The sequence below is a fragment of the Stomoxys calcitrans genome, chromosome 2 (genome assembly GCF_963082655.1).
Source record: "Stomoxys calcitrans chromosome 2, idStoCalc2.1, whole genome shotgun sequence".
Taxonomy (NCBI): Eukaryota; Metazoa; Arthropoda; class Insecta; order Diptera; family Muscidae; genus Stomoxys; species Stomoxys calcitrans.
This window is the reverse complement of record NC_081553.1, coordinates 222,865,953-222,878,837: the sequence shown is the minus strand read 5'-3', so window position 1 is coordinate 222,878,837 and position 12,885 is coordinate 222,865,953. Positions and strand designations below refer to the sequence as shown.

At 37.1% G+C, this 12,885-nt stretch overlaps 1 protein-coding gene across 9 annotated transcripts in view; it reads left to right on the top strand.

Annotated features, from left to right (window-relative positions):
- Nucleotides 1–230: 230 nt before the first annotated feature.
- LOC106091015 (uncharacterized protein DDB_G0271670) overlaps nt 231–12,885 on the top strand; it is a 32,415-nt gene continuing 19,760 nt past the window's right edge. For 2 of the 9 annotated variants that reach the window (XM_013257442.2, XM_013257450.2), the window contains exon 1: nt 231–649. The gene's annotated coding sequence lies outside the window, so the exon portion shown is untranslated. The other 7 variants (XM_013257472.2, XM_013257418.2, XM_013257409.2 and 4 more) reach the window with 7 other exon arrangements.

The following is a 12,885-nucleotide window of genomic DNA, read 5'->3' as shown; positions in this document are numbered from 1 at the left end:
ATGTCGAGAATTTAAACCACAAAATAAGAAATAAATTGCAAATTGGCACTCATTATCTTTTGACGAAGGGTTTTAAGTTCCTGCATTACGTTTTGATTACTTGGAAATAATTTGCAATTACTTATATTCCTACCGACTACAACAATTTTTATCTCAGCGTACATTCCCCCATTCCACTTTGGTCGAGAACCGTCATTCCGCAAAGCAGAAACAATCGGAGAACAAATACCAAGTACCAAATAACCAAATACATAGTCACAAATAAATAATAAACAATTCACAAATAAATACCAACCGTTGTAGCCACACATTTACTTGTGACGGCGTGAGCCCTAAAGCCCCAAGTTTCGAGAGCTCCATTCACATTCTCAAAACTAACTTTTATTTAGATCGCAAGTAAATAGCAACATTAATAAATTTTTTTCTAATAAAAAAAAAAACATAAAATAACATATCAATTTCGTGTAAACAACGAAAAAAATTAACAACCCGAAAGCCTAAAGTTCCAAGTGCAGAAAAAAATAAAATTGTAGTTTGTTTGTAGTCGTCTTTGTGTCTGCGAAATAAAAAAAATTGTTAAACATTTTTGAATTTGTTCGTGACGACGAAACATATATATACGAAAATTAACGAATTGAAACAAAAAAAGGTTAGCAAGCAATATTAAGTATTTTGTTGTATGTGTTGAAAGAGCGGAAAGTGGTAAAACGGGTTACCCAATTCCTAATTAAATTAATAATTCGTGATAAAAAAAAATGGAACAGCATTAAGGAACTTCTTGGACAACATTACAAGGCAACAGGACATTTGCGTTTTGCAGAAATGAAGGTACAATGTATGGTTTAGAAAACAAGAAACACATGAACATTAGACAATGTCTTGCTTTTAAAGGGAAGTGCATAGTTGTTAATTTCCTTTATCTTTCAAAAGGAAGGGGCAGCTGGCAGCTGTTTGAGAGAAGCTTAGTAATGACTAAGAATAGGGATGCCAAATACATACATATTTGATATGACAAAGTAATGATGGAATTTTATGTAGGTATCATTTTTACCAAATCATTGCAGAAAACGACAACGTTTGCATTTTTGTATAATTACTACTCCGAACTACTACCACAGATATATTTTTGATAAAATACTGTATGTGGTATTAAAACATATTAAAATAGAATTGTTTTAAAAAAGGGGTTTTAAAGTATACTACAACCTTCACGATTATTGTTTATTTGATTTTCTAAAGACATCTTTTTGACGCCGCAACCGTCATTCATTCTGCAATTTGTTGCCCTCAATTATCAAGCTCACAAATTTTTGCTCGTATTCATGGACTTCTCAAACAGTCTTCCAGGAAAAATTAAACAAATTTTTGAGTATGTGCTGAAACAAGCATTTAAACGTTCTAAATAGCGAATGTAGGAAATCTTATCAAAGGTGAAAGGTGATCGTAGAAGGTGAAGATTTGATAGGTTAAAGTTTGCTGATTTATTTTTTTTAATTTATATTAAAAGTTCTGTAAAGCTTATCAAGTTTACTATGATATAGCCATTAAATTTGTATTTGTGCAAATAGTTGAATGTACATATTATGTACATATTATAACTGTATTAGCTTCTAAAATATGTCATCTGAAAGGGCATTAATCGATAGTGTGCAGCAGCCTTTGTTATTTGCTTCTTTATATTAAAAGAAATACACTCTATTTGGTATTTGGTAACTCCGGAAAATATTTGTTTTTATTGTGTGCCTTATTGGCTTTTTAGTAAAAAATAAATATCTATACGATGCCCATAATATATCATGATTATAGACAACATATCTGTATATGGCAACCCTATTGCCATAAAAACATTTATTTATTTCGTTCTATGTGTCTTTCTTGTCATTCGCCATCGCCATTCATTGCATGTGTTTGAATGTGTGAGTGTGTTATTTACAAAAAAACTAAAAACTTGTAGATGATGATGATGATAAACTATAGGAGTATGGAGAGCTCGGGTAGTTGTGCAAAAGAGGAGGTCATTGGTTTTGTTGTTGTCTGCTGCTGATTTACTAAACACGAAATAATCATCATCATTGCCTTTTGTCGCGTTTACGTTGTTTAGTACCCACCTGAATGATGGATGATAATGATGTGAAATTAAGTAAAAAAAAAACTTGTGAAGAGAATCGAGCAACTAAGAATAAATGAACTGACAAAACAAACTCCATCATAGAACGAATGAAAAAATTGTTAATTTCAATTTAGATAAAATAAAAATTACAAATGTGCGTGTCATTTAAAAATAAGTGAAAATAATGTATCTCGTTAATATAACAAAACATGTGCTTTATTTTTAGCATTAAACGAAATCCAAGAAAATTGTCGCCTTAAATTAGCTGTCACACCAAACAGTCTGCAGTTTCATAAAGAAAGAACTTTCCACAGAAAGTCACCCACACGTTTGCTGTGAAAACCAAACATCGTTCAACTATCTACTTTAGCAATTAAAAAAAGGTACGTTACACTCTTTCATTATTTTGTATAACTTTCTTATCAATTTAAGCGATAATTTTTGTAGGAGATAACATTTCACTTTGCAAGGTTATTTTGATTTTTTTTTGTAAACAAAATGTTAAATGTTTGAAATTCCCTCAAAATAATTTAGTAATGCCGCCATCCTACCGCGTGTGGCAGTTGTTATTTCTATTTAGAATGTCCTTAACAATGAAGACATTCGAAGCAGTTCAATTCCACTCATACTGAGTCATGTTTCAGAATGGTATAAACTTCTGATATATACATAGTTGACCTAATGTTGGGTTTGAGTGCCTTGGGCATCACAAGGGTTTTATGCTAACACGATTTATTTTATACGCATAAGATAAATAGATGTATTGCAGAAGGGTTACCCCATTCATTTTTTAAACAATGATAAGTATTGTACATAAAATATTACATCCAATACATTGAACAAGCGATTAGAAACGAGAATGAGAGAGATCCCCTTTCATTTCAAAAACTCGAAAATCAACCAAGAACAATAATAGCATTAAATTAAATATGCTAATTTTGTTTTTCTGCAATGTAAACTCATACACACAAATACAAAATATATATCATCTTCAATCAGCCTAGCATATGAATTGCAATAAGAAGCAGAAAAGCAACAATTGTATATCTATATTTGAGTTGTGATTCTTGATCTCTTTGTGAACCCTGTCACCCTATTTCGATTGACTACTGATGATGGTTGGGGAGAAGTGAATGACCCAATAACCATACGCAATTGCAAAACTGAATTGCCAAAGAGCATTACTCTCTAGTCGTGTTATTTAGGAGGCTAACAAGTTTTTGTGGGTAGATTTTGGGGAAACGAGCAAACATTGTACATTGCCGTTCAATACAAAATCTATGATTCATGTGCTAAACGAACCTTCGGTATACTCTTCGATATTTAGAGCGCACAACAAGACGATGGCTGGCTTAGATATCCGCACCCTCTTATCGAGGTAACCTAACACCCAAGTTGAGCGCCTTGGAGCGGGCTGGCATCCTAAGTGAATTATATATATGTACCTGAATTGAACCAAAGACTTTGATCTGTCGCAAAAGTGGCTTAACATAAGTGAGTCCTTAATGGGCTACCACGGACTTTCCTGGCTTAACAGAAAGTTACGAATTCTTTAACAACCTGTTTTTTTATCGAGGTGAATTTATTATTGCAACAGTGTTGTATTTTGAGAGAATTATCCCCTGCTACTAAATGGAAGCCACTGTCGCGCAGAGGTTAGCATGTCCGCCTATGACTCTGAATGCCTGGGTTCGAATCCTGGCGAGACCATCAGAAAAAATTTTCAGTTGTGGTTTTCCCCTCCTAATGTTGGCAACATTTGTGAAGTACTATGCCATGTAAAACTTCTCTCCAAGGAGTTGTCGCACTGCCGTTCGAATTCGGCAATAAAGAGGAGGACCCCTTATCATTGAGCTTAAATTTGAATCGGACAGCACTCCTTGATATGTGAGAAGTTTGCCCCTGTTCCTTAGTTCATGGGCAAAATTTGCAATTTGCATTACTAAATGGTATGTTCATAGGAAATTTAGTAACAATGTTGTGTTTTCATCATTAATTCGCTTTGTTGTTCCGGTCCGTAGTAGTCATTGATTATTGTCATATGGCCATTCATTATTAAAAGGCGCCTTGTCATATCGAACATCATAGCCACAAAGTGTTTATATATTGTCATCAAAGTTTCCTTGTCATTAACCCAATATCTGCTAGCAAGTAGGTGGAGGACTTTGTTTACAACGGAAAATGGAACGGAGTTCAACAAGTAGGTAATCGGGGAGAATTGGTTTGGCGAACGACAAGGTGACGTGTGGTACCTTGTTAAATCGGCATCTAGATCTAGCACGTTGCTATCAACTCTAGCCAAATAAGAATTGAGCCGGCAGGATCTGCCGGAACTGCAACTACGTTCCAGCAATACTGCTCTAGTTTGGCTAGGGAGGTGAACATCATCGGGCGTTATGTGTGACGAATTGCCTTCAAGAAATGCATTCGCGCGGTAGCTCTTCAAGCCTTCTACTGCCGTTTCCCTGTTGATTTCATTTATTTATGAAACGCTGCTTGATCTTGAGGCTAACTTTTGTAGCGCTAAAGCTCTCACTCTTGAGGTTTCAAACTGACGTTTTTGCGCGATTATTGAAAATCTACAAGACCTAGTAGATACTACTTTGCAAAGTTTCCCACGAACGTTCCATTTGTAAACAGGGGACAAAATTCTCACATATCCGTTAAAATTTTTATGCGTAATGATAATGGACCTTCTTTTCAGATCTGAGTTCGAACTGCGTACCGCAGGGCTGCACCTCTTTGGACGTAGCTTATATGTGAGCAAGCTCGTTCCGGTTGCCGCGGGAACATCATGGTCATTGGTTATTTAAAGGCGCAAATAACTCGGTGGAGACGGTCCTGTATAAGGTTGTGCATAAAATAGAAGAATCCTTCGATGTCAAGATGTACACATTGGCGGTTTGCATTGACATCGAAGGGGGCGTTTAACAATGTGCGGACCGACACATTGATCCAATCCTTAGACCAGTACCGTGTGGACCGGGTCCTTAGAGACTGGAGGAACCATCTGCTAAGGAAAAATTGCGGGAACCTTGACATAAATATAAGGGAGAAAGTAGCACAGGCACGCCACAGAAGGGCATTTTATCGCCACTCCTTTGGGTGACTGAGGAGAGACTTGAATCCGTCTTCTATGCAGACGATTTTATAATACTTCTTAGGGGTAAGGATCCGAACCAGCTATGAAGGGCCGAAAGGGTCTTGCATATGGTAAATGATTGAGCTAGACCCAGGGGTCTCAATGTTAACCCAGATAAGACTGAAATATGCCTCTTCAAGGGGAATACGAAGATGGGCTAATTTGACGCACCACGTTACCGCAATAAAACCACTTCGATATCTGAAAGGGCCAAATACTTAGAATTGAACTTGAACAGGAAACTTAATTGGAAGTGTCACATTCAGGAGCGTACTGAGAAGGCTCGAAATGGGGCCTGAATCCGAGGATAGTTCATTAGCTCTAGAGTAGCGTGATAAGACCAATACTAACTTACGCCTCAGTAGTTTGGTGGACAGCAAAGGAGAAAAAGTACTACATAAGGACCAAACTGCAGGTTCAGAGGACATGTTGTCTGTGTACAATCGATGCAACGATAACAAACCTGTAAAAAGGGAAGAGCTTTCCGAACGGATACCTAAGGCGACACTTAAGGTCGAGTGCGAGGCCCTGCTGTCAGCGCCAAAGTCTTCGACTGACGGAACCCTAGTTTTGCCACCTGGAAGATCATGTTACACGGATGGATCAAAGCTAGAGAACAGAGTGGGCCTGGGGGTCTACATTGAGAACCCAGGGATCTGTTTTAAACTGCCTGACCATAATACGGTCCTACAGGCGAAGATCCGGGCAATCACGGAATGCGTAAGGTGATGTGGTACTAACGCGAGGACGCAAAGCGTGGACATCTTTACGGACAGTAAATTGGCCATAAGGGCAATAACAACCAGGAAGGTAAGTTCTCGAACAGTCTTGCGGTGTAAGAAGGAGTTTAATGCCTCCTCTGAGGATGGCATAATACGCATGGTTTGGGTGCCGGACCATAACGGAGTTAGGGGAAATTAAAGGGCAGACGATTTGGCAGTGAAGGCCAGAGAACTGCCGCCAACAAACTTGGTTAACCCGATGCCTTTCGGGTCGACACAGTCTGATTTAAAGGCGTGGGCGACTGTGGAACAGCGAAACAGTCGGTAGGGCGGCGAAAATCCTATGGGGTGATCCGGACCTTGAGAGGACGAGGCTATTACTGAAAGGAAGTAAGAAAGAGGTCAGTATACCTCACGAGCTCACTTATGCAAAATCGGTGCGGCAAGTGATACCATGTGTTGGGCATGCGGGGAAGATGATGAAACGATGGAGCATTTCCTAAAAGATACCGGCACTTAGGTGGGGACACAATAACTTAGGGGAGTGCTATGGAAAGTATTTAAGGATTTTGTAATTAGCACGGAATTCCTTACATAAAATTTTCTTTTTCGAGGTTCCTTTTTTAGATTTTAGAGCGCACAATGAACCGATTACCAGCTTAGGTATATGTGCATAGTGGGATGGACCGTATTAATATCCGCACTTTTTTTTCAACCTAACCTAAACTAATAACTCGTCTTGCCGTATGGAGCAACATACGCTCTCAGTATTTAAGAAATAGCCGGTGCATCCATTCATTCATTCGATATCGCTAATTGTCCGCTACTGCAATTGCACTTAATACGTGTACGAAGAATCCCACTATCCGCAACTTGGGGACGCTTCTCGTGATGACGATTATCCCCGCACAAATCAGCATAGCCAGCCCATGCCCGTTTGTTGGTTTGCTTTATTTTTTCAATTCCAGTCGCGATTAAAATTTTTGCCATTTTTAATAATATCAATCACCGTTTTGGATCTTTTATGGCCTCAATACCCTATATCGAGAGATCGGGTGGTCGGCCTAAGGGCAGCTATATCCAAATATAGTCCGATCTGAACCGCACCTAACAGAAATAAATAGGGGTCTACCAGAACTCACTGTGCTAAATTTCATCGAAATCGGGTGAAAAATTACCAATTTATTGCATCAAGACTTTTAAGTCTGGAGATCGTTTTATATAACGGCTATACATAACTAAAATCCGATTTTATGAGATCAGAAGTTCAGGTTTATAAATTAAGAATACGAAATCATTAAAATGTCAAATCGATCATCATAGGCACTTAGTATTTATATCTCTGTCAAGTTTTCCTTGTCAGTATCACCAGCGCTGCTAGCAAGTGGGTGAAAGACTTTGTTTCTGTCTATATTACAATTGGTTCTGGCATATGTGGTGGACATGTAAAGATGGTCAAATTTTACTCAAAGTGTTAGTTGCTGATCGTCACGTCATCACGTCTAACATTCATCTGACAGCGAACCCTAAATATAAATGTTTTGGTATATGTTAAAACTAAAAGAAAGAGCATGACTTTAGGTCCGTGTAATTAAGGGTTGCCATACTGTCAGTATTAATTTTTTTTAACAAAACAATTTTCTGCAGAATTTCCTAAATTTCAAAACGATGTATCAAATTAGAAAAAAAAAAATAAAAAAGTGCACAAAAAATTAGCACTTCCACAGAATGTCCCATATAGGGTTTACTAAATTGAGACCTGGGCAAATATGTGCAATTATGTCAAGCAAAGAGATAGTGTTACGCAAATTATGGAAACCTACTGCTACGACGCTACTGGCGAGAAAAGGAAATCGAATTACACAATTCTTTCCAGCCGAATAATTTCCTAACTTTTAGAAGCGGAGCATTCTGCCGATTTCTCAAATACAGAAAAATCAGGAACTACAAGAATGTAAAGTTTTTGCCTGACACCAGACCCTTAGTAGGGATGATGTTTGTAACATGACCCACGCTCAGTTTTGAAGGTTGCTCGCTGGCTCGAAGACCAAGATATCTATTAAAAGCGAGGAATATAGGTTATCGAAAAGTTCGCTTTAAAACTTGATATAGCCACCAACTACCGAACAGATAGCATAACCCAGTAAACCGTCATATGGTATCCCAATCAAGATGGTTGTTGTTGTAACCACATTTTCGTATGGAGGTGGCCATCCTCGTCAAACTCCTGTAGATAAATAACCTCGTTCCGGTCCAAATGTTATTTAAAGGCGCCAATAACTCGCCTTATAATATCGAGCATCATGGGCACTCAGTATATGTGCAAGAGCTGGTGCCGCCCGGCCTCGATACCGCTGATGGTCCGCGACTGCCGTTGCAACTACTCCGTATGGACCATTCCACAATCCGCAACCTGTGGACGCGCCCGGTAGCTCGCAGCTAAGCTTCTGGTGACAGCAAAGAACACCACACAGATCGGACTTCAAAGTTCCAGCTTGTGTGGTGCACTCAGGTATTCCGTGCAGGGATCAATATGGTAACTGTTTAATTACTGTTCATTGAGCAAAAAATGTTTACTTATTTTGTTGTAGCAGTGTGTTGTATGGCATATTTTTTCCAAAATCCATTTAGCTCATATTGAATATTTCGTGCGTATCACACGCTATGTACAAAACTCAGAGTTGCCACAGTTGAAAATACGTATGAGAATACATGTCGTATAGCATTACTTTAATGACAAAATCAAATTCTAACGGTAAGAAAAATAGATCACAACGTGTTTATGTTTCAAAATGCATGCTTATTCACAAAACATTTTTAAACTTTGTATTTATCTCGCCTTTGTTAGACATTTCTCCTTATCCACTTGTTTAAATTTGATATTTGTGCTTATTTACGTCGCAGAATAATTTGGTTAACGCCCAGGGAATAAATATCTATTCCCTTTTTGAGTCACTCACAAGTAGGTCTTGATGATGTTGTTCCATGGTATGATAGGGTTTTATCACATAGGAATTTGTACCCAAATGGGTAAAATTGTAAATATTCCCATCATCCACCTCTTTTTCTCATTTCTTTTAAAACAAAAAAGAAACAAATGCCACAGCAAATGTTCAAATGTAAACCGACTTTTTCCAATTAAACGATTACCATAATTATTAAATGATGACATTTGCTGCTTGCCCTATGACTACGGCGGAATTGCAAATAATTGTACCATGTACAACATGGTATGAATGCGAAAATAATCCCCTCTGGGATTTAAAAGCGGAGTGGAAAGCGACGTACTTGGCCGTACTTTGGTTGATGGGATTGCCGATGATGACGATGATTATCGCCACCACAAAAGGGGCAGAATATAATGTTGGCTGACTCGCAGACTGATTGCTGGTTGTTTGGCATTTCCCCATTGAAACGATATAGCATCGTAAACAAAACAATATATATATATACATACTACATACATCGGAAACTTTCATTGATAAGAAATGGCGCTATTTTGCAAAAATGCAAATGCACACATACTCACACACACACACACATGAGTACATACCAAAGTTTATTTCCCTTTTTAATCGAAATTACTAAGAAATCACTGTCTGCTACTACTACTACTAAACTTTTTACGTGACGTTTCGTCAAAATATTGAGACGATTGCTTTTCGGCATTTTTCGGATGACGTCTATTTATGTAAAAAATGCTTTGTATTATATGTGTTGATCACAGCACAAAGCACCGACCAATTGAGGGGGTGTCTATTATGTAAATCCTCTCTATCGGTAGCTATGTATATGAGAACGTAAACAAAACAGAGAATTTTAAAAATAACAATAAATTTAACAGATAATTAGTGTGCACAAGGAATTTCAAAATTTGCATTTCACAGGAAATTTTATCTAAATTTCAAAGTTCATAGGAAATATGATAAAAATTAGTTTTTTTACAGAAAATTTAGCCAGAATTAAAGGTCCAACGGAATTTCTTGGAGCGTTTTGCTTTAACCTACCTAGGTTCATATCTTTTTTAATATTTATAATTTTCATTTTAATTTTAATATTTTTTTTATTAAACTTAATATATATTCATCTCTTTTCAAGAGTTTTTGGTGGCAGTTATGTATTGTTTTCATCGCTCTGCTCCTCTTTAAGTGGATGTTTTTTAGTTGCTCTCTTCATTGTTCGATTGTTGGGTGTTCTAGTTTTTTCCGTTTGTTTTCTAAAGCACGTACTAAAATTCGAACAAAACACCTGTTCTACCTTTTGCTTCGACAAGACACTTCCACTCTACACCACAGAAATGCAAACAAACATAAGCCCAGTATATGTATGTACGTGCGTATGGGTCTACTAAGAATTCTTTTGTTTTACTGCAAACCACTTCAAATGTAAACAATGACAGTTGTTTGGTTATTTTGGGGGCTTTTGAGCACTCCCTATGTCATGTCACTACAGATGTTGCATATATTTTGCTCACATTCATGCACAGGCCATTTTGTTTGAGTAAAAATGCACATAAAAACCATCAACATCCTTCACTTCAATGGCTTTTCAGAGTTTATCCACCTGTTCCAATTTTCGCCATAACCATCAAAAGGAAAAAATTATTTAAAGGAAACAATTTGGCAATTTAACTTCATTAAAATCAAGCAAATTCCTTAAGTTTCATAGATGGAGAAGAGAACAGAGAGATGGAGATGAGCATTAATAAATGAAATCGGATGAAGACATCGTGAAACGTATGTAGTACCTGTATTTTTTGGAAAAGAGTGCAATATTACATATTTAGGTAGATAGGACATAATCCATGATTCCAAGGCCTTTGTGCGAATTGTGGCAATCCCATCACTGATCGGAATAGATCTAGAGACAGGTTCCAGACTACGTCTAACCACGACAGTCAAAATGATATGTGAACCTAATGCCTGTAAAACGTGTTTAATGTCACCTTTTTTTAAAGTATATTGGTGCGTAAAGTGTAACATTTCTGTAGAGTTAAAAATTTTCATGTTCAGAGTCCTAAAACCTGGATCGTTTGCGGATATAGTCAATAATATAAGGTGAATTCGCAGCACATATTAACCACTAAAAAGCAACATATAGTGACTCATACACTCTCCACCAAAGGATGAGGGTGTACTAATTTTGTCATTCCGTTTGTAACACCTCAAAACATTCGTCTAAGACCCCATAAAATATATATGTTCTTGATCATCATTTAAAGTAGATCTAGCCATGTCCGTCCATCCGTCTGTCTATCTGTCGAAAGCACGCTATCTTTCGAAGGAGTAAAGCTAGGCGCTTGAAATTTCGTATGAGTGCAGGTCGGTTGGGATTGAAAATGGGCTATATCAGTTAATGTTTTGATATAGCTGTCATATAAACCAATCTAGTATCTTGACTTCTTGAACCTCTGGAGGGCGCAATTCTTATTCAATTTGTCTGGAATTTTGCTTGGGGTGCTTTATAATGACTTCCAACAACTGTGCTAAGTATGATACAAGTCGGTTAATAACCTGATATAGCTGCCATATAAATCGATCTCCCGATTTGACTTCTTGAGCTCCTAGAGGTCGCAATTTTTAACCAATTTGGTTTCTATTTTGCACATGTCATTTTCGTATGACGTACAACAGCTGTGCCAAGTATGGTATAAATCAGTATATATACGGATTTGTATATATACTGATCTAATCTCCCGATTAGACTTCTTGAACCTCTAGAGGGCGCAATTCTTATTCTTGTTAGGTTAGGTTGAATGCAGGATTCACTAAACAAGGTTGTGGAAAGCGACCAGCCGACTTTTAGAATTTCCTGCAAGGAAAAGTGAAATAAGGTGATAGCCCCTAGTTCAGATTTACAGACTAGAAAAAGAAGGTATGGAACAAACGCATACCCAATATATCCACTTTGTGTCTGATAGGGTGCCTTGTGGGTACCATTCTAACCTGTCCATGCATTTGGGGAGACCTCTAGAAAAATAATCACCTTACTACAATAAGATGGCAATTGTTTTCTTCTTCAGAATCTATTGCTCGATCCTATCATCATCATAAAGACAAATTTAACAATAATCATTTTGCCAGACTCCAAATGCGGGTTCCGACAGAGGGCCTTAGAGTTATTGGTAATGAATCCTGTTAGTGCACTCATAGAAAAAATGTTGCCGAAAAAAGCAAGCACTGTCTGCTGAATATTAGTAGTTAATTTTACTGCTGTTTTAGCAATAGTTCTGCTATTACAGCTGTAGTACTGCAATTTCCCAGTAGCAGTCTTACTGCTGAGAAGTCTGCTGTATGCTGAAAATGACTGCTGCTTAATCATGAAGGGGATGTTAGAAGAAAAAAATAGAACACATATTTAAATGTGTGTCTCAGTAAATGTTTATAATAACCACTGAATATATACTTTTCATAACCCATTAATGGGTTATGAAAAGCTAGCTCAGCCACATTTCGAAATGTATACCAATGGATGAATCAGGTAGCTTCTTTACAGTAATATTTTACAAATTAAAATCACCTCTTTCAACATAATTTCTAAAAAATGTCTAAAGAAATCAAAACCAGTAAAAGGCAACCATAAAATGTAGCAAACAATTTTTTTAGTAGACTTGTATACTAAAAACAGCAGTTTTTGTTAGTTTAAATAGCAGTAAGAAAACTTTGCTTTCCCATTTTCAGCAGAAAAAAACTGCTGTTTTAGCAAACATTTTTGCTGTTTTGAATAACAAATTTGATTGAGTGTGTACTAAGTGACAATTTGCCGAAAGCAAGTAGTTCGATCGCTGCTTGCTAGAGCTGGCAAACTATGGATAATCGGAACATTCGACATTTTAAAAATAAATATTGATAGTATCGATACTATCGTTAATTTCCAATCCCCTATATTTCAAACGAAAATGAGAAGTAAAA